The 20,246-nt window shown below is 52.1% G+C and overlaps 1 long non-coding RNA gene across 1 annotated transcript in view; it reads left to right on the forward strand.

The window, feature by feature from the left end:
• LOC129539045 (uncharacterized) overlaps window positions 1–10,693 on the forward strand; it is a 71,245-nt gene extending 60,552 nt beyond the window's left edge. The window contains exons 3-4 of the long non-coding RNA XR_016038609.1: window positions 8,533–8,864; window positions 9,912–10,693. This is a non-coding gene — a long non-coding RNA (uncharacterized LOC129539045). The remainder of the gene's footprint in view (window positions 1–8,532; window positions 8,865–9,911) is intronic.
• Window positions 10,694–20,246: the final 9,553 nt, after the last annotated feature.

Raw genomic sequence — 20,246 nt, forward strand, 5'->3', positions numbered from 1 at the left:
AACAAAATCAGGAAACAGCATTGATAAATACCATTACGTAGTCCACAGTCTATATTCAAAGTCACTTGTGTCTTTGAATGCCCTTTACACAGGCTTCCAGTGAAAGCAGAAAAATCCAGTTGATACACTGAGGTTTTCTTAAACCTAACATATATTTAATTTTAAGGACTGTGCTTATTCTAAAATTGCACTCTCCACTCTCCTGTTTTCTGGTTGTTTACTATTGTGTTTAAGATGTCCCCACTTTTATAAAATGATGGTGAGGGTAGAAGTAGTGTATTTATTTGCTTTTTAAATTCTTGGCAAGATAAAAAGTGGGTGATCCTATGTTAGTCTTCAAACTTCTTTTTCAGGGATCCCCAGCATGTGGTTCCCCAGTGCCAGTGTTCTCTGATTCTAGGTGACTCAGATCTCCATACTTTTCTGAAGTCTGTTTAAGAGTATTTTCCTAATGCTGGGAGTGGGGGATGGGCACCCACAGGCCCTGCCCTTCTGGATAGCAAATGGTTTCTCACTCAGCAGAGCACACCTTTATCCTTCCTGTGGCTCTCCAGCATCTGTTTGGAGCATCCCCTACATTTTGAGTCTCCCAGGGAGGCAGAGCCCTCCTCCTCCTCCCCTGGAAACCAGACCTCACTTTCCCAGCCTCCTTTGCAGTTGTAGAGTAGGCATGTGACACAGCTCAGTCAATCAGATGCAACCACCTAGGACCTCTTCTCTTAAGCAGATCATACAAAGGAGTAGAAATGGAATGTATCTGACAAAACTGGCAGCAGCAGCAGCAAGAAGAATTTTCAGAGGCAGTGGAGCCTCAGGGCCAGTTGCACTGTTGTCTTTCCTGGTCTCACCCTGTGCTGTGCTTTGGGCTGGGGTTCTGACTGTGGCCTGGTGCTCCTTGGTTTCTGAGCCAGCTCGAGGAGTCTGTGAGCCTTCTGTGATTGCAAAAGAACCAATAAATACAGATAAGTGAGTATTATGGGAACAGAGAGGAGCTGAGGCCTGAAGTATGGACACATCGGGACTTGGTAAGCAGAGATTCTGTAGAGTGGAAGCCACCAATGAATCCAGTTTCCTCATCTGGAAGGTGGATGGGTCATCTTGTCTAGGTGCTAGGTAGGGAAGCCCAAACAGGAAGTGGTGGGGGTGAGGGGTAGGAGGGCTGTGAGCGGAGAAAGCCTGGAGCCTGAGGATGAGGCACGCACATGCGCGGTTGGCAGGGGCTGGGGGACGACTTTGTAGTAAGAGACAGTCTTGCTCACACGGTTCCACCTGCCCCCAATATTTTCTGACCCTTTCCTATAGCCAGGCAGTGTCTTGGTTAATAAAACCATCTGGGGAATGAGCATTGTTATACATATCTTACACTTCAAGGAAGAGCAATACAGAAAAATGACACAACTTTTATAAGATCAGAAAAGTAGAAAGGGACTAGGCCCAAATTCAAACCTGGCTCTAACTTCTGCACTGATGATCTTAAAAACCTCAACAAATGCTCAGATGAGGGAACAAAGTCTCTGCCTCTGTCCCTGAGTTTTTATATTCTTCCAATGAGTACTTTAGGTAAAATATACTCCTTTTACTTACTTGAAGCAATATAGTTGATTAAAAGGATCTGGGAGCCTGGCTCACTTTGTAAATACCAATTGTTTCCTCCTCTTCCCCTACCTGTAGGAAAGCAGGGCCCAATCAAATGAGCTGCAGCACACACAATTGGTTACCTACCCAATGGCCTCCCACTTCCCCCGGCTCAGCACCCACTGAGCCTAGGTTGGTTTTTGGTGCCTATGCTTCTCCTTCTGTGCTCAGGTTAGTACTATGGCATTAATAGTGGCATTTTCTCCCTTGTTTGGGATAGATTCAGGCATGGAATGTGACTCCCTTCTGGCCAATGAGCAGGAAGAACAGCCTTCTGGGGCCTTCTGAGAAAAATTTTCCTTGATTTTATAATGGTACACAGGGAAGTCCCTGTGGTTAGGTCCAGTGGTTAGGATTCTGCTTTCACTGCAGCAGCCTGTGTTCAATCCCTGGTCAGGGAACTAAGATTCCACAAGTAGCATGATGTGGCCCTCCTCCACAAGAATGAGATGTCTCCTGGGGTTTTGTTTTGCTGCTGTGGACATTGAAAGACAACGTGATGTCTTCAGTTCAGTTCAGTCACTCTGTTGTGTCTTTGCAACCCCAAGGACTGCAGCACGCCAGGCCTCCTGTCCGTCACCAACTCCTGGAGTTTACTCAAACTCATGTCCATTGAGTTGGTGATGCCATCCAACCATCTCATCCTCTGTTGTCCCCTTCTCCTCCCACCTTCAATCTTTCCCAGCATCAGGGTCTTTTCAAATGTGATGTCTTGGTGGGAGCGATCATCTTGTGACTATGAGGCAAACTAGCCAAGCACAAAGCAACTTGTTGAGAATGGTAGAGGGGAAGGAAGAGAGGAAATGATCTGGATCAATGATGATGTTGAGTTGCAGGATTAGCCTCTTCTGATGTTGCTGTTCTTCTGGACTTCTTGCTCAGTGAAAGAATACACCTTTGTTATTTTCTAAGCTAATGGAATAGAAGTTTTCTGTTTCTGGCCACTGAAAACATCTTTACTGATGGATGAGCCATGGGATCAAAAGAATAAAACACCCAACAGACTAATTTGATATACTAATAGCTGACAGCTGGGACAACAGCTTTGGTTAAATGGGGAAAACCTGATTCTTTGACCAAGTGAGGCCCCCAAGAACTCCTTTCTCTGCTGGTGCGGAGGGGAAAGAGTGTGGCAGCCTGAGGCCCTGCACTTTGCATCTTGTCAGGGCATATGGGAGGCCTCCTATCAGAGAAGTCCACTCCTGGCCAGCTGAACTTCTGACTCCCATTTCCTGTAGGGTCAGCAGAGGAAAGCAGCTTTATTTACTGAGTCAGGATGGAAAACAGATGTCTAAGCACCCTGCTGGGCCCAGGGTCACCCTGGACAGAGGCAGGGCCTGTTCACAGCCCTGACCTGCCCACTAACCCCTTGAGTCCAGATGTGGCCACTTCTAAGCTCTAATAATAATTTTGAATTGTTTCAACTAAGTAAGTTACACCCCCTCTAGCTCAACCTCAGCTCTCGAAGGAGAATAGGAGTAACACTACAAAATATTTGAAGGAAGCTCTGGTAGGGCAGAGAAGGACGTGGACTTGAGAAGCAGGCAACGTGGTCTGGTCTCCTATTAACTGTGATTTCAACCATTGTGTCAGTCATCAACTGCTGTGTAACAAGCCACCACAAAATTCAGTGGCTCAGAAACAGCAACTGTCTATTTGTTCACGGGTCTAGAGTTTGGGCAGGACTTGGTGGGACAGCTCACATATTCTCCATGATGTGTAGCATTTGACGAGGAAAGTCCGATGGGACGATGGAGCACACGTGGAAGCCGAAGAATCAGTGTAATCTGTGTGACCACCTGGCTCCTTGCTTCCTTACCCCACATAGATCATTCCTTTTCTCCTTGTCCTTCCTTCCTCATCAGCATGAAGAAATCAGACAGCATTGCAGGATGTGTGCATAGTAAGAAGAGACGCTCTTCCCACAAGTGGCTTGAAGTCATCTCAGAAAATGGTTCGTTGTTCACTTGATCCAGAAAACCCCACAAGATCATGCAAATCAAGAGGTTCAAATCTTCTTGCTCACTTTACGAAATCCATGAAACTGCCCAGGCCATCGAGGATCTGAAGGATGTCCCTTCCTAGAAACAGTGCGTGCCACCCTGTCATCACAACAGTAGGGCTATAGTTCTGTCCCAGCCAAACAGCAGGCCTGGATGCAGTGGCCCAAAGAGAATGCTGAATTTTCGCTGCACCTGCTTGAAAATGCACAGAGTACTGTGCAGTAAGTACTGAAGGGTTTAGATATAGATTCTTGGGTCATTGAGCATATCTAGGTAAACAAAGTCCCCAAGATGCACAACCAAACTTGCAGAGCTTCTGGTCCGATGAACCCCCACACAAACTCACCCATGAGCTCACATAGAGATGACTGTTATTGCAAATGAGCAGAATTGTTCCTAAAACAGAGGAAGAAGCGGAACAGAAGAAAAATCTATCCCAGAAGAAACAAAACATATGGTCTGGGAATAAATTCAGCACAAAATAAATGCAAGTAAAAGTGAAATCAGAAGAAAGGAGAAATAAAACTTAGTGTCGTGTAGAATATTGTGCAGTGTTTCCACTGTTCTGGTAAGAATGAAATACATATGCATATATGAGCTATGAAATAGGAATTGCATCATTTTGGTGGTTCCACACAGGAGTTAGAGGCTCTCATATTTGCATTTAAAACTGGCATTGAAAAATATAAAGTTGAACAGTAAAATTCATGCTAATATTTACATTTTTTTTAGAACAGCATTAAGTAGCAAAACGGAGAAGGCAATGGCAAGCCACTCCAGTACTCTTGCCTAGAAAATCCCATGGATGGAGGAGCCTGGTAGGCTGCAGTCCTACCAGTCGAAAGCGACTTTACTTTCACTTTTCACTTTCACACATTGGAGAAGGAAATGGCAACCCACTCCAGTGTTCTTGCCTGGAGAATCCCAGGGAAGGGGGAGCCTGGTGGGCTTCCGTCTATGGGGTCACACAGAGTTGGACACGACTGAAGTGACTTAGCAGCAGCAGCAGCAAGTAGCAAAAAATGATAAGAGAAACTATGGAAGGAGAGCTTTATATTTTAGTACCAACAATGACGTTTTTGTCTTGCTTTTTGAACACACTTTCATCTACTTTGAACCCTGCAAATTATGTAACTGGCCAAGGGGCCAGTTCTCTTAAGGCCTTGACCAAAACTGACACAGCATCACTCTTGCTGGTTCTGCTGGTCGAAACAAGTCACAAGACCAACCTGGAGTCAGAGAGGAAGGGAAACAGACTCCAAGTCTTGAAGCGAGGAGCCACATTCAATTCTGAGATGGGAGGAATTATTGGTGACCATCTTTGAGGTCATAGGTCATCACCTTTCTGATTCCCAGTCTTCTCATCTGTAAAATGGGAATAATTCTATTTACTTCCCAGGGTTGTTTGAGAATAAAGGAATATGTGTTGTGGTTGCAAGCCCTGGAACACAGTGATGGCTCACTCAGCTCACTCAGGGTCCATTCTTCCTGTTGTTTAATCTTGCTTTACAGATACTTGCTCTCATTCATTCATTCAATATTGAGTCCTATGACCCAAGTGCTGCTCCAGGAGTGGGCATCAAAGCAGAGAATAAAACAGACAGATGTCCCTGTAGTAAACAGACAAAAGGGATAATCAGATAAGTGGTAGGTTCAGTGGGGAGAGAAGATAAGAACAAAAAATCAGGGTAGGGCAATAGAGAGCACTGAGCTGGGGGCTGCAGTGTTAGCTGGTGTGGTTAGGAAGGCCTCAGTGAGAGAACGTCATTTGAGTAAACCCTGAGGGCGGAGTCCTGAAGATACTCGAGGCAGAGGGAACCACTAGTGCAAAGGCTCTAAGAGGGGATTTCTGGGTGTGGGTGGATAGCAAAGGCCCAGGGTGGCTGGAGTTGAGAGCGGAAAGGAAGCTAAGAGAGGGGAGAGCAGGTCCGCATGGGTCACTGCGAGGACTTTGCCTCTTACTGAGGATGAGATGAAAACACACTGGCTGGTGTGGAGGGGAGGGTGAGTGGCTGCCAGGGAGGCAGGGAGGCCAGTGGTGACCTGGTTAAGGTGGTCACCTGGACGTGGGAGAAGTGATCAGATTAAGAACAGGTTTGGGGAGGTAGAACAGGCAGGGTTTACCCATCGACTCACCGTCGAGTAACCCGGCATGGAAAGCAGGTGTTGGTGCATTCTTGTTGCGCAGAAGAGAAAAATCAAGACTTGGCGAGGCCAAGTGACTGCACAGTGTCACATAGCGGCTGAGTGATGTCTCTGGCAAGCAGGAAGGCTGACTAGGATGTGGGCACAGGTGCCATCTGCGTGTGGGTGTGGCTCTGACGCACCTTTCTCTGAGTCTCCATATCTATCACCCCATCTCCACCTGTCCCCCCACCACTTTCCATCCTCCTTTCTCCTTGCACTCTGCAGACACATCTTCTCCCAGGCCCGTTTCCAAGGGGCCTTTGGGCTTCTGGTGCCCAGGGGCCCCAGTGTCTGTCAACGGGAGTGTCACTGTGGCCGTGGGTGGCCTGCCTTACATGGGTGCGTGTCTGAGTGTTACTCTGGCTGTGTGTGAGGAGTACGTGGATACTCTGGATGTGAGAACCTGTGCGTCTTGGGGAGCGGGCCCTTAAGGGACTGAGTGCATGTGTGTGAAGTACAGATGTGTCTTCTCTCCTCTCCCACCCACTCAGAATTGCTGACATCCCGAAAGGCCCAGGCCAAACCTCCTCCCTTTATGCTAGTTCCTGCCTTCCCACTGCCCTGTCTGTCAGCATCACACCTTGGCTGGCCCTGCTTTCTCTGGTGGTGGGTGGTCTGCCTGATTTAGAGGGGATCTGTCTTCTAGAATGTCAGTTCTCACAAACTTCAGGCAGGAGGGGCTACATGCACATCCCCGTCCCCTGGTCAACCGTCAGCGTCCATCTCCTGAGATCAACCAACCCTCCCTCCTCCTCCCAGTGGGGTGCTTGAATGGGAGAGGGGCACTGACATTGGAAGGGTCTGGCAGCCCCAGGAGGCAGATGGGTGGTGTCAGGCTCCTTTCTCCCTGTGGATGGCCAGCTGAGCCCGTCCCCGCCCCAGCAGCAGGGTGCAAACCCACACTGCACTCTCTGAATGAGCTCCCAGGGCAGAGTTATGGGGGCCCTGGGACCTCTGAGACGTCTCCCCACTCTAGAAGCCTCCAGCCTAGGGCCTGCTCCCTGAGCTCAGCCATAGGCTCCTTCTAGTCTAAACCCCCTTTTCCTCTCTGTCCCCTACTTCCCAAGACTCTGGTTCCTTAGAGAGCCCTTGGCCTTTTCTGTAGGTACCACAGGGTTCTTCTTCTTTAACCCACGGACAATCAGCCCCTCACTTTGAGCAAGGTGAGCAGATGCCAGGAGGGGTGGAGCCGCGTCGGTCCACGCTCAGGCCGGCTTGTCCTTCCCTCAGTCCTGACCAGACACACTTCTGCCCCAGGGCCTTTGTTCTGACTGTTTCCTTGGTCTGGAGTATTTCCTCCCAGACCCTACTTGGCTTCCTCCTCCCCGAGCTTTCTTTTTTCTCTTTCCAAGCTTTTGTTAAATGTCACCTTCTCAGTGGGGCCTACACATACCCTCGGAACATGCCTCTTCACACACACAGCCCGGCATACAGACCCCTCACACACACCCCGTCTCACCTGCCCGGCGCTCTTCATCTCCCCTTTCTCCCCATCGCTCCCCCAACTGCTTACACGCGTTATTTTATATATCCCACCTACTGAGTCTCCCTAGCAAGCACGTTGGCCCCGTGAGGGCAGGGATCTTGGCTTTGCTCACGATGTTTCCTGAGTGCTGGGACCTGTGTTAGGCGTTACAGCTGCTCCACAGACATTTGCACCACTGTTGTTGGGCCTGTGGCTCAGAGGAGAGCACCTGTGGGACACAAGGCTAGGCCTCTGAGGGGCTGAGGCAGGGCAGCTGCTGGACCCCAGGACCTGTGGTCAGAGGGGGTGGACTCTCTGCCCTGCTTGCCCTCCTCCCTCAGGCCAGCCCCGCACACACGAGGGGCACACTGCACGCCCTGCATCCACAGCCCCACCTCCCCCAGCCCTGCTACGTGCGCCGCTGACGTGGTGGCTGTGGTTTCTGGGCCCCTGGGGTGCAGCCTAGAGTCGGGGCATCGTGTTCTCTGCGGCTGCAGCAGCAGCTGGGGGTGGGGGACAGGTTCCCCTGCAAACAGGCGCATGCAGGGGCACCCTCTCCTTGCATTTTTACACACACACACACACATGTGCACACAGACAGGTGGAAAGCCAGGTGGCCCCAGCAGGCTGGCTGCTCTTAGACCCCAGGCACGGGAACTGTGCACCCTTCTGTAGCAGGGCCCCTTGGGAGGGGAGAGGTGGGCAGAGGAGGCACCTACAGGCTCCCTTCCTGGTGCCTAAGCTCCCACCACTACTGCTCGTGCCCAACACAGGGCTGGCCGACCTTGTCATCAGACCTTTTCTTTGGAGGAATCTTTGTGCTGTCTTGTCTTGTCAAAACCACCAAACCTGGTGAGAGGGGTCCCACACTCAGCTTCAGTGGTGTTGTTCGTCTGCAGTTGCACACACATGGCCAGTCCTGGGAACATACTGGTCCTTTGCTCAGAACACTGCCATGGCTCCCTGGTGCCCACCAGGTCTAGCTCACACCCAGATCCCAGGTCTTCCCTGCTCCAGGAGACCCCCATTCAAGGCAGGTGAGTATGGCCTCTGCCTAGATTGAATGCCAAGTCTGTGCGACCTTAGGCGAGGCACTTAACCTCCCTGTGCCCCAACTTCCTCCCTCGCAGAGCTGTTGTGAGAATTATGTAGATTCATATAAGTGAAGTGCTTAGTGCAGCACCTGCTGTGCAGGAAAGTTGTCCATAAATGTTAACTGTCACTGTTATTGTTTCCTTGCAGGAGGGACCTGAGGTATGGCCTCTGTTGGGGTTTGCAGCCCAGCTCTGGCCTTCCAGACTGAGCCAGAGGCTTCCAGGTCACCTGGGAGCTTGTTGGAGGCTCAGAGTGTCAGGCACCCCACTGGGGATCCTAAAGCAGCAAGTGGGTGGCAGGAGAGGCCTGCACACCATGGCCTGCAGTCATCTGTGGGACAGGAGTCTGTCACGCCCCCCACCCCAGCCTCAGACCAGTTCATCACCTGTGCCGTCCCTCATCTTCCTGCCTCTCCAAGTCCCCTTTGCCTTGCAAGGCTCCTCTTGGGACATCTAACCCTGCAGCCTCAGTTTCCTCAAGTAAGAATGAGGATAAAAATGCCCACAAGTGGGATTCACATCCAGGGAGGTCATGGATAAACAGTGCAGTGGGATTCATATCCAGGGAGGTCGTGGATAAACAGTGCATGCCCGAGGCAGACAGTCAGGGCTGACCCTTATTGCTGCCAACACCCCATGTCTGGCGGGTCTGTGCTGGGGCTCCTTCAGGGATGCAGGAAAGATCTGTTCATGGGGCAGGGGGACTGGGGTGACCCCTAAGAGCTGAGAGGGAGCACAATGAGTGGAGCTTACTCACAGCAGCCTGAGGAAGGAGGAAGGAAGGGAGGGCAAGCCGAGCACACCCTGGGCCCCAGCGGAAGTTGAAAGCTGGGCCGTGGTGTGACAGTTCAAGGGCCCACACCACAGCACCCCGCCTGACTCCTGCCTGCTGACGTCAGTGGGCTCCAGCGCGGGGCCCTCCCCCAGGCTCAGGGTCTGTGAGGCAGAGTCCTGGCCTGGGGGCTCCCTCAGCTGTTCTCTGTGCACAGGAGCAGCTGGCAGAGCCTTGAGTCTTTAGGTCAGTGTTACCCTCTCTGGGCTCCCCTCTTTACAACACCCCATCACCTCACCTCTCCCAGGTGTGGCCCTAGAGTCTAATAAGCACCTCCTGTATCCCTGGTGGTGACATATCCACTAGCTCATGTAATCCTTCGCAATACCCTGAGGAAGGCATTTTACAGATAAGGAAACAGACTCAGAGAGACTAAGTAACCTGCCTGAGGTCACACAGCTTGGAGGTGGTCAAGCTGGCCTTCCAGCTCAGGCACTGTCATGAAGTTCCTCAGGCCTCCGGGTGGGTGGATTCGTGCTGGAGGAGCCCTCAGAGAGGCAGGGCAACTAGGCCTCTTGTTTGTCAAGGAGGAAATGGACACCCCACGCTGGAAGTGAGCGCCCCAGGCCATGCCACAGGTTCCTGGCAGAACAGGCAGGATTAGAGAACTTGCTTTTGGCATTGGATGCCTGGCGGGAGGGGCTCTGCCGGAAAAGTTCCTTCTTTTACTGACTCCGGGTCTCCACTCTTCTCAGGGAGAAGCCTTTCTGGACAGTCTTGGCAGAAGCAGAGCCCTGTCGCCCTCCATCTCCTGGCCTGGCTTTACGTTTCTTCATGGCACTCACTGTCACTCGAAGTTTTATGTATCAGATTATTTGTTTATTATCTCTCTTTTCCTAGAACGTGAGCTCCGTGACTCAGAGAGGGCCTGTCTTGTTCCTTTGCCTAGAAGAGAAGGTAGTACACACTCAACCATCTTTTGTGCTGTGAATGAATGACTGAACGGAATCAGGTGGTAAAGGGAGATGTTTACCCTCACAGGGGAGAGTTGGGTGTGAAGACAAACTCGTTAAGGGCAAGCTAAATAGATCATTCTAGGTGGAGCAGGGGAGTGACAAGTAATTTAGCAAAGGGAAGGGGCCACGGACAGCCATGCGGTCTGGCACACAGACTGTAAAGTGAACGGCGCCCCCGCCAGTTGTACGGTTTTCAACCTGGGGAGGGGAAGAACCCAACAGTTTGGGCCCCCTCAGCAGGGCTGAGTGGAGGCAGCCGTACAGGTGCCTGCCGCTGGGGGGACAGGCTGTACCCTCCATGAGGATGCCACGTGGTCATGGTTAGCAGCGTGCCATCCGGTGGTGTTGTAGCCACAGACGGTCATCCAACCAGAGGGAGCAACTGTTCTGCTGTTAGTGATCTCTGGTGCCTGGAGTGCCCGGCGGGACCTGGTTGGGGAAATCACCCTGACACACCCCACAAACACACACCAAACGCGGTGGACAAAGATAATCACACACAGTGGGAGGGAGGGCTGTTTCCTGAGCCAGCTGCGAGCTCCAGAGGCGGAGGACACTGTGTTCTGAGATGACATCTCCATGGAGCGGAGGGCTCCGCGAGGAACCCAGCCAGGCCCCCTCCTCCTCCCGGGCCCCACTGGCCGGGCACAACAACCACCAGCCCGTGATGGTGGGGCTCTGTCTGCGATGAGTCACCTTGCCCACAGCGAGACTTGCTGGGCGATGTTATCAGCTCCTCCGCTTACTTAATTCCCTGGTTGACATCACCACCACCTCCGACCTCTCTTCTCGGCACTGCAGCCTGCAGCTTGGCGTGTCCTGGAAGGAGAGGTGCTGGAGGGCCCTTGCCAGAAGCTAGCGAGGCAGGTAAATCAGGACCCTCAGCTCTTTGATCTTTAGCCTCGGGCACTTGGCCGAGTTCCTTGCTGCATAGGAACCTTGGTTTACCTCCCAGGAAAAGGTGTCTGGAGTCAGGTCTAAGAGACCCCTTCTCACCCCTGCCGGAAGCTTATTCCCTCTCTCCTCATTCAGATGAGCCCCGAGCCCCTCAGTGTGTCCTGCTGGATCCTGGGGGTGCAGCCCCGGAATCCAGCCCTCTGCTGCCTCAGGCATGTGCTCTGAGCTCTGTCTTATTCAGGCACAGCTGCCCCTGGGCCTTTGGGATGGGCCTCTGAGTTCCCAGGCCCAGGCTGTGCTGCCTCACTGTCCAGTCACCCTGCCCCAGGGACTGGCTCCCTCAGACCACCCCTCGCCCACCCCACCCGGCTCGCCTCCGGGGAGCCGAAGCCCGTCCTTTTCATCCATAGCCCAGGATCCTCTCCTCCCCTCTCCTTTTCAGTGTCCCCGAGCTGACCCAACATGGTCAGTGGCACAGGAGGGTACCAGGGGGTCAGTAGAGTGGTGACAGGGGCGACCACTGTGACAGTGGAGACACGTGCTGTTTTATTTCAGCCTCCCCCTGGTTTCCCCTCCGTGGTCAGATGGAATGAGAAGGGAAGGGTTCCATTTCTGCCCGCCCCCCACCCCCCCTCCCCGTCCCACTCTGCCCCTCCCACCTTCAGAAATGGACAGCAGGGCAGGGAGGCTGAGAGGCCGCCAAGAGAGGCTCAGGGTCCAGTCCCTGATGGAAGGCTGCCCAAGCCTGTGCTGCCAGGGAGGCGGTGAGGGAAGGTTGGCGGTGAGGGAAGGTTGGCGGCGGGGGTGGGAGGGGGTTAGGGAAAGGAGCCAGCCCTTTGAACTGCCCCTGATCCCATCCTCTGTGGCCCCAGGAGACAGTGCCTCAAATGTCACTGCCTGGGGCCAGGGAAGGGGGATGGGGAGGTTTCTCAACACCCGCCACTTTTACTCCAGTTGTGAGACCAAAATGAATTGTTCTTAGAAGGAAAAAGAAAAAAAACAACCAAACAAAAAGACCAAAAAAACCCACTGCTGAGGTCACTCCTGTTGCCCCAGCAGCTGATGAAAAGATCCCAAGAGCAGATAACACACCTGTGCAGGGTCTGCTCCCCTCCCCCACCCCCATTCTCCCTGTCTGCCCACTCTGCACCCCAACACCAGCTGCTGCCTTAGCTTCCTGAAACAGGGCAGAATGCTGCTCCAAGTAAGGAGGGGATGGGCCCCAAAAGAGGCCTGGAGAAGTAGGCCTGGGTTCAGCCCCACCCAACTCAGTTTTGCTGGGTTTCTGTCCCCCAACTGCCCCGCCAAGTGGGGGACACCCACTGAGGAACCAAGGACATAATAAACGTGAAAAAGTGCTTGGCAGTGATCACTAACCAGTCAACAGGCTGGGGTCCTGTAGAGAAGGAAAAAGGGAGTTAGGGAGGGTTTCAGAGAAGAGGTCACTCCTCAACGATTTAAGAACATTAAGTCAGTTGATTACATCTGCTCTTGGAATCTTTCAGGTTCCCTTTTGAGTCCTTATTAACGCTCTCAGCAACGTGCACACCTTGAGAATGATGGATACCATTGTTGAGCTCAGCTTGTGGTCTGCTCAGACCCCTGGCTCCTTTTCAAGTTTGTGATCACAGGGTCATCAGCTTAGTCTAGTGGGTGTTCTGCTGTAGTAGTCTCCTTCTTGGCTGCAGACTAAGCTCAAATGCTAGTGAACCCGACTGCTTTCCTCAGTTAGATAGTATAGCTTGATTTCAGCAGCAGTTTGAGCTCTTATCCCTTTTAACCCTTAGCCTGAAGCTCCCCTACAGTCTTGTAGCCCACAGACACCTCTCCCTGTTGGCTCCGCAGTAAAGAATGTTTGCAATGCAGGAGCCACGGGAGACTTGGGTTCAATCCCTGGGTCAAAAAGATCCCCTGGAGGAGGGCACGGCAACCCACTCCAGTATTCTTGCCTGGAGAATCCCATTGACACAAGACTGCCCATAGGGTCGCAAAGAGCTGGACACGACTGAAGTGACTCAGCACGCACACACTTCCTTGTCACCTTTCTCTCACTAGCCCCTTCCGTCACTTGTGTGCTCAGATGTTGGTTCATGGTAAGACTCCCTACCACCTAAGCCAAAGGCTGAGTCATCCTTAACCATGGCCTCTGTCCACCACATCTGACTAGCCATCTCATCTAGTGGATTCTAACACTGGTATCTTGAGTCTTCCTCCCTTCTTCCCCATTCCCCACAGCCCCCAGTGTTTGTAACAGTTTAGATCTTTTCTTAAGATCTCATCTCTTTCCTTAAGCGTGGCCAGTGGAACCATTCAGAGCTCCTGGGCCATCCTCCACCCAACTGATGTGATGGCACCCTCCCCTCCCGGTGGCTCCTGCCTGCCTCTCTGCCCTCCTGTCCCAGCGCTGCAGGACACGCACAGCCCACGAGCATGCTGTGCTGGAAACAGCTGGGCCAGACTGCTTCCTTATGTTTGTTCAGGCCGCTGAGTAGATTTGTGGGCCACTCCTTCCTCAATGCCCCACTCTGCTCTGTCCACTCTGTGTTGAGCAGCTGAGAGTACACAGCCCTATCCTGCTCCCCCAGCCACAGACTCAGCCCTGACCCCAGACACAGAGGGGCCTTCAACCTCTCTCTACCTAGACTCTGATACCTCCAAGAGCGTGGGGATCCACACCAGGGAAACCTGGGTGGGATCTCGTTTTTGTCCCTTTCCCACTGGGGACCTCAGACAAGTTATTTTATCTCTGAGCAATTTTTTCCTCATCTCTCAAATGGGGTAATATCACTACCTGTCTCCCAGGATGGGTAATTGAGTCTGTCAAGTGCTTGGCACTGAGCCTGGCATATCATGAGAGGGTAGCAAATAACTTTCATGGTTTCCACTCTTGTTATTAATCACTAAGACCTGGGAGAAAGTGCAGATAACTCAGAGTGGCTGACGCCCCAGCCCTTCCCTTCCCTCCCCAGATTCTCCAGCACATCCATCATCCCCTCTGCACTTGTTCAGAGCCTCCTGTTCGTCTCCTTTCTGGCTGTCTGCTCTCGTTCCCTAAAAAGGGGCTTAGGCAAGGCCACCTCATCCCCTTTTGACAGCCCTTCCTTCCAGGACCCAGTGCTGTCCCCACAGGGCTTCGATCCCAGTGTCAGGATTGTCCTCAGCGTGGGCATGGTGTGGGCTACCACGTTCACCTTCTTATTACAACAGCAGTGGGATTTCTCAGTAAGGCCCCAAAGTCTGACCCCAACCACACAGAGAGTGAGACGCTGAACTGGCATGCTGGCAACCCAGGTCTTCTGGCTTCAAAGCCAAGACTCTCTCCACTCTGCCTTGCTGCTATCCCTTCCAGGCTTTTTTGCCTCTGTATGACTCAGTCTCCTCATCTGCACAATGGGCATATAAATTCCTTCTCCTCCTTCTTGATTCAGAGGATGGGAGAAGAATGGGGTTGGGATGAGAAGCTGGGAGGAGGTGAAGGCCATGCTGTGTACCAGGCAGGCAAGCCTGGCTGGGTGAGGGCTACAAAAGGGTAAACAGGAGGTGAGGGAGGCCAGACCAGTCTCCACCCTTCCAGCAGCACAAGAACTGTGTCTGAGTCCACAGCGCCCCCTGCTGGCGGTTCACCCAGAAGCTCCCTGTGGGCAGCACCAGCCCCAAGCTTCACATTTCCCTTTGGTGACCACTGGGAAGGTGTCACCCCACCCACTCTGGGAGCCCAGTCTGAGGGTGGACGTGTATCCAAGGCTCAGGAAGCCCAGATTGGGGAGTGAGAGCCAGTGTTTCTGTCTGAGAAGGGAGCTCCCTAGGCCAAGGGGTTCAACATTCTCTTCTGGAGAGCCCATTGAAATCTCTGCCTGAGAGAAATACCTGCAGACAGGTAGGAAGCCAGGTGGGCTGCTCCGTGCCCAGCAGCTACCCATGGTTAGAGCATCTCCCACTCCCCCACCCCTATCCCACAGGGACGATGAAGGAGACAGGTGAGGGCAGACGCTGAGAATCCAGGGCCCTTGCTTGCCCTCCAGCCAGGTCCCCTCATCAGCACTCTCACCGTCTATAAATGGTCCTTTCAGCCCTCCAGAGCCCAGGCCCACCTTCCTCCTTGTCAGGATGCTTCCCTACACTGGCAGTAGTTTCATCATCTCTGCATTTCCTTAGCCTGATTCCATGTTAGGTGCTAGGGACTCAGAGCAACAAGCCCCTAACAAGCCCACCAGCACCTCCAACATGGCAGTATTCTCCCCATCTTCTCCCTTCCCACTAACCCCCGGATGTTCCATGCTCTGGGCTCCAGGACCTGCTCTGCAGGGCAGTCTTAACACACCCCAGATTAAAATCCAGCAAGTTGTAGTAACCCTCCTGCCCCCTCCCTGGAAAGTCACCACTCACCACCTCCAACCTTGGGCTCTTCTCACTGCCTTTGAGACTTTTCCATCAACCTGCACCCTTCCTGGACTGTTTACATAAGGACCAGATTGCGATCCTCCTTTTCCAGGAAGTCTTCCTGGAGGAAGCCCAGTGATTTCCCTGAATTCAGCCTTTTCCAGAATCTCCTGGCACTCCCACACTGTGTCCTGGGTACATCAGTTATCCTAGCTGTCCCACAGAAGCTCTGAGCCTCATGAGGGAATACCTCTGTCACCTCCTTCCCTGGTAAGACATGGGACATCCATGCATGAGATTTTAAGTTCACTTACATCAGTGGTTCTCAGCTGGACACAGTTTGGCCCCAGGGGACATTCGGCAATGTCAGAGACATTTTTGATTGTTAGAACTGGGAGGTGGTGCTGCTGGCAGCTACTGGGTGGAGATCAGAGACACTGCCCACCATCCCACAGTGCACAGAACAGCCGCTACCACTAAGAAATACCCAGTCCCAAATGTCAATAGTGTCAAGGCTGAGAAACCCTGATTTACATAAATCCAGAGATTGAAGTCTTCTAGGTGGTGAAATGGTAAAGAATCTGCCTGCCAATGCAGGAGAGGTAGGAGATGTGGATTTGATCCCTGGGTTGGGAAGATCCCCTGGAGAAGGAAATGGCAACCCACTCCAATATTCTTGCCTGGAAAACCCCATGGGCAGAGGAGGCTGGTGGGCTACAGTCCATGGGGTCGCAAGAGTCAGACACGACGAGCACGGATGCACACGCCCAGACTGAGGGATAAAATGGCAGCCGAAAAAGGGACAATAGCTCGTGCAGGGGAAGGGCCAGAGCGGATGTCTCCGATAGACACAGGCTTCCCTTCTGCCTGGGCTTTATCCTCCCACGTGCCTCCCACACCTCTTTGTGGGCCAGTCCTGTCTTGTGTAAGTGGAGGGGACCTGATCCAGAGGAGAAGCCAGGGCCTGCCTAGAGAGTCCCTGGGGAAGTGGGCTCTGTGTGGGGAGCCCTTTGGGAGCAGAGGGTGCTTTGGCCTCAGTTTAGTCATCTGTAAAATGGGGTGGGTGTTCCCATCCAGTCCAAATGGTCCTAAATGGTATCTCTCTGATGGGCGCAGTCATTTCCCCCCTTGCTGATGAGCAGAAGCCCTCCCACAGGGCTGAGGGTGGAGTACCTGCCACCAGCCCCTTAAACAGATGTGAGGGTTTATTGTTGTTCCAATTGCCCTCCCAGGAAACAGCTGTTAAGAACAAGGCTTCTTTGATAGACTTCATCAAAGCTGCTTCCATGTCCCCTGGAGACTGAGTAGGGGTTGGGGGTGGGGCAGAAAGAGTCTCCATCTGAGAACAGCTAATGGCCAAGTCCCAGCACAGAGGTGGAGGCTGTGAAGGGTGCCCTCTTCTTTGTTTGGGGTTAAGCACGTCCCTGAGGCAGGTAACCGTGACAAGGCCCTTTTGAGGGGCTCTTCAGGGCACTTCTCTACTACCTGCCTGGGTGGGCTTGGGGGACCAGAGCTTTTGGCAGCTGAGAGCTCTTTCACTGTGGTTCCCCAGAGCAGGGGGTGAACAAGGAAGATGGAGGGAAGCCTGCCCTCTCAGTGGCCTTCACCCTGCCTGGGCCTCTGGTCAGGGAGGGGGCCCTGATGGCATCTCTCCTCAGAGCTCCCAGGCCTGCCTTACTCAGGGACCAAGCCTGTCCAGGAAAAGGACTGGTCTCTGAGGAGATCCAGCAGGAGGAAGAACTAGCTTAAAACCTCTCTGCCCCTCCAGCACTTTCCATGATGAAAACGTTGCCCAAGAGCTCCTGCTGCAGGGTGGGGTGTGGCATGTCCACCTATGTACGTGTGTGTGTGTGTGTGTGTGTGTGTGTGTACACACACTGTCTGGAGATTGAACTGGAATAGTCACAAGTCTCCCGTTTTGGCCTTGGGGTGAAGGGTGTATTGTGGAGTCAGCCCCAGACCAGAGGCTGGAATCTCTACCAAGACGTTCATTTATTTCCTCGGTTTTCTCCTCTGTTAATGGGTCTAATACTGTTCATGGGGTTCTCAAGGCAAGAATACTGAAGTGGTTTGCCATTCCCTTCTCCAGTGGACCGCATTTTGTCAGAACTCTCCACCATGACCCGTCCATTTTGTGTGGCCCTACCCGGCATGGCTCATAGTTTCACTGAGTTAGACAAGGCTGTGGTCCATGTGATTAGATTGGTTAGTTTTCTGTGATTGTGGTTTTCAATCTGTCTGCCCTCTGATGGAGAAGGATAAGAGGCTGATGGAAGCATCCTGATGGGATAATCTGACTGAGGGGAAAACTGGGTCTTGTTCTGATGGGCAGGGCCATGCTCAGTTCAGTTCAGTTCAGTCGCTCAGTCGTGTCCGACTCTTTGTGACCCCATGAATCACAGCACGCCAGGCCTCCCTGTCCATCACCAACTCCCGGAGCTTACCCAAACTCATGTCCATTGAGTTGGTGATGCCATCCAGCCATCTCATTCTCTGTCGTCCCCTTCTCCTCCTGCCCCCAATCCCTCCCAGCATCAGCATCTTTTCCAATGAGTCAACTCTTCGCATGAGGTAGCCAAAGTAATGGAGTTTCAGCTTCAGCATCAGTCCTTCCAATGAACACCTAGGAATGATCTCCTTTAGAATGGACTGGTTGGATCTCCTTGCAGTCCAAGGGACTCTCAAGAGTCTTCTCCAACACCACAGTTCAAAAGCATCAATTCTTCGGTGATCAGCTTTCTTCACAGTCCAACTCTCACATCCATACATGACTACTGGAAAAATGATAGCCTTGACTAGATGGACCTTTGTTGGCAAAGTAATGTCTCTGCTTTTTAATATGCTATCTAGATTGGTCATAACTTTCCTTCCAAGAAGTAAGCATCTTTTAATTTCATAGCTGCAATCAGCATCTGCAGTGATTTTGGAGCCCAAAAAAATAAAGTCTGACACTGTTTCCCCATCTATTTCCCATGAAGTGATGGGACCAGATGCCATGATCTTAGTTTTCTGACTGTTGAGCTTTAAGCCAACATTTTCACTCTCCTCTTTCACTTTCATCAAGAGGCTTTTAAGTTTCTCTTCACTTTCTGCCATAAGGGTGGTGTTATCTGCATATCTGAGGTTATTGATATTTCTCCTGGCAATCTTGATTCCAGCTTGTGCTTCTTCCAGCCCAGTGTTTCTCATGATGTACTCTGCATATAAGTTAAATAAGCAGGGTGACAATATACAGCCTTGATGTACTCCTTTTCCTATTTGGAACCAGTCTGTTGTTCCATGTCCAGTTCTAACTGTTGCTTCCTGACTTGCATATAGGTTTCTCAAGAGGCAGGTAAGGTGGTCTGGTATTTCCTTCTCTTTCAGAATTTTCCACAGTTTATTGTGATCCACACAGTCAAATGCTTTGGCATAGTCAATAAAGCAGCTGCTGCTGCTGCTAAATCACTTTAGTCATGTCCAACTCTGTGTGACCCCATAAACGGAAGCCCACCAGGCTCCCCCGTCCCTGGGATTCTCCAGGCAAGAACACTGGAGTGGGTTGCCATTTCCTTCTCCAATGTGTGAAAGTGAAAAGTGAAAGTGAAGTCGCTCAGTCATGTCCGACCCTTAGTGACCCCACGGACTGCAGCCTACCAGGCTCCTCCATCCATGGGATTTTCCAGGCAAGAGTACTGGAGTGGCTTGCCATTGTCTTCTCCGCAATAAAGCAGAAATAGATGTTTTTCTGGAACTCTCTTGCTTTTTCCATGATCCAGCAGATGTTGGCAATTTGATCTCTGTTTCCTCTGCCTTTTCTAAAACCAGCTTGAACATCTGGAAGTTCATGGTTCATGTATTGCTGAAGCCTGGCTTGAAGAATTTTGAGCATTACTTTACCACCATGTGAGATGAGTGCAACTGTGTGGTAGTCTGAGCATTCTTTGGCATTGCCTTTCTTTGGGATTGGAGTGAAAACTGACCTTTTCCAGTCCCGTGGCCACTGCTGAGGTTCCCAAATTTGCTGGCATATTGAGTGCAGCACTTTCACAGCATCATCTTTCAGGATTTGAAACAGCTCCACTGGAATTCCATCACCTCCACTAGCTTTGTTTGTAGTGATGCTTCCTAAGGCCCACTTGACTTCACATTCCAGGATGTCTGGCTCTAGGTGAGTTATCACACCATCGTGATTATCTGGGTAGTGAAGATCACTGGTGGCTGCCACCGGACCACGCAGATGCGCCGCCAAGAGGAGCTACCCCACGCCCAAGGTCTGGGGCAGCGACCAAGAGCGCCAGGCTGTGACAGCGCAGGAGTGGCTGAGAGGAGCTATCCCAAGTCCGAGGTCAGGAGCTGTGGCCGAGAGGAGCAACCCCACGTCCAAGGAGCGGCGGCTGTGTGGGTGCAGGAGGGCCGAGAGGAGCTACTCCACATTCCAGGTCAGGAGGGGAGACTTGTCCAAGGTAAGGAGCAGCGGATGCGCTTTGCTGGAGCAGCCGTGAAGAGATACCCCATGTCCAAGGTAAGAGAAACCCAAGTAAGACGGTAGGTGTTGGCATCAGAGGGCAGACACATGAAACCATAATCACAGAAAACTAGCCCTGCTATTTACCTGGGGCCAAATTATGGTGGCTGCACAGCACTGGAGCAGCATACCGTAGCAGCTGCGCAGTGCTGGAGTGGCGAGCTGCAGAGAGGAGATAACCCCACATCCAAGCTCAGGGGCTGCGGCTGTGAGGAGATACCCCACCTTCAAGGTAAGGAGCAAGGCTGCACTTTGCTGGAGCAGCTGTGAAGAGATACTCCACGTCCAAG

This window comes from Moschus berezovskii, chromosome 11 (genome assembly GCF_049115385.1).
Source record: "Moschus berezovskii isolate FMDL1 chromosome 11, NW_MosBer_1.0, whole genome shotgun sequence".
Classification (NCBI taxonomy): Eukaryota; Metazoa; Chordata; class Mammalia; order Artiodactyla; family Moschidae; genus Moschus; species Moschus berezovskii.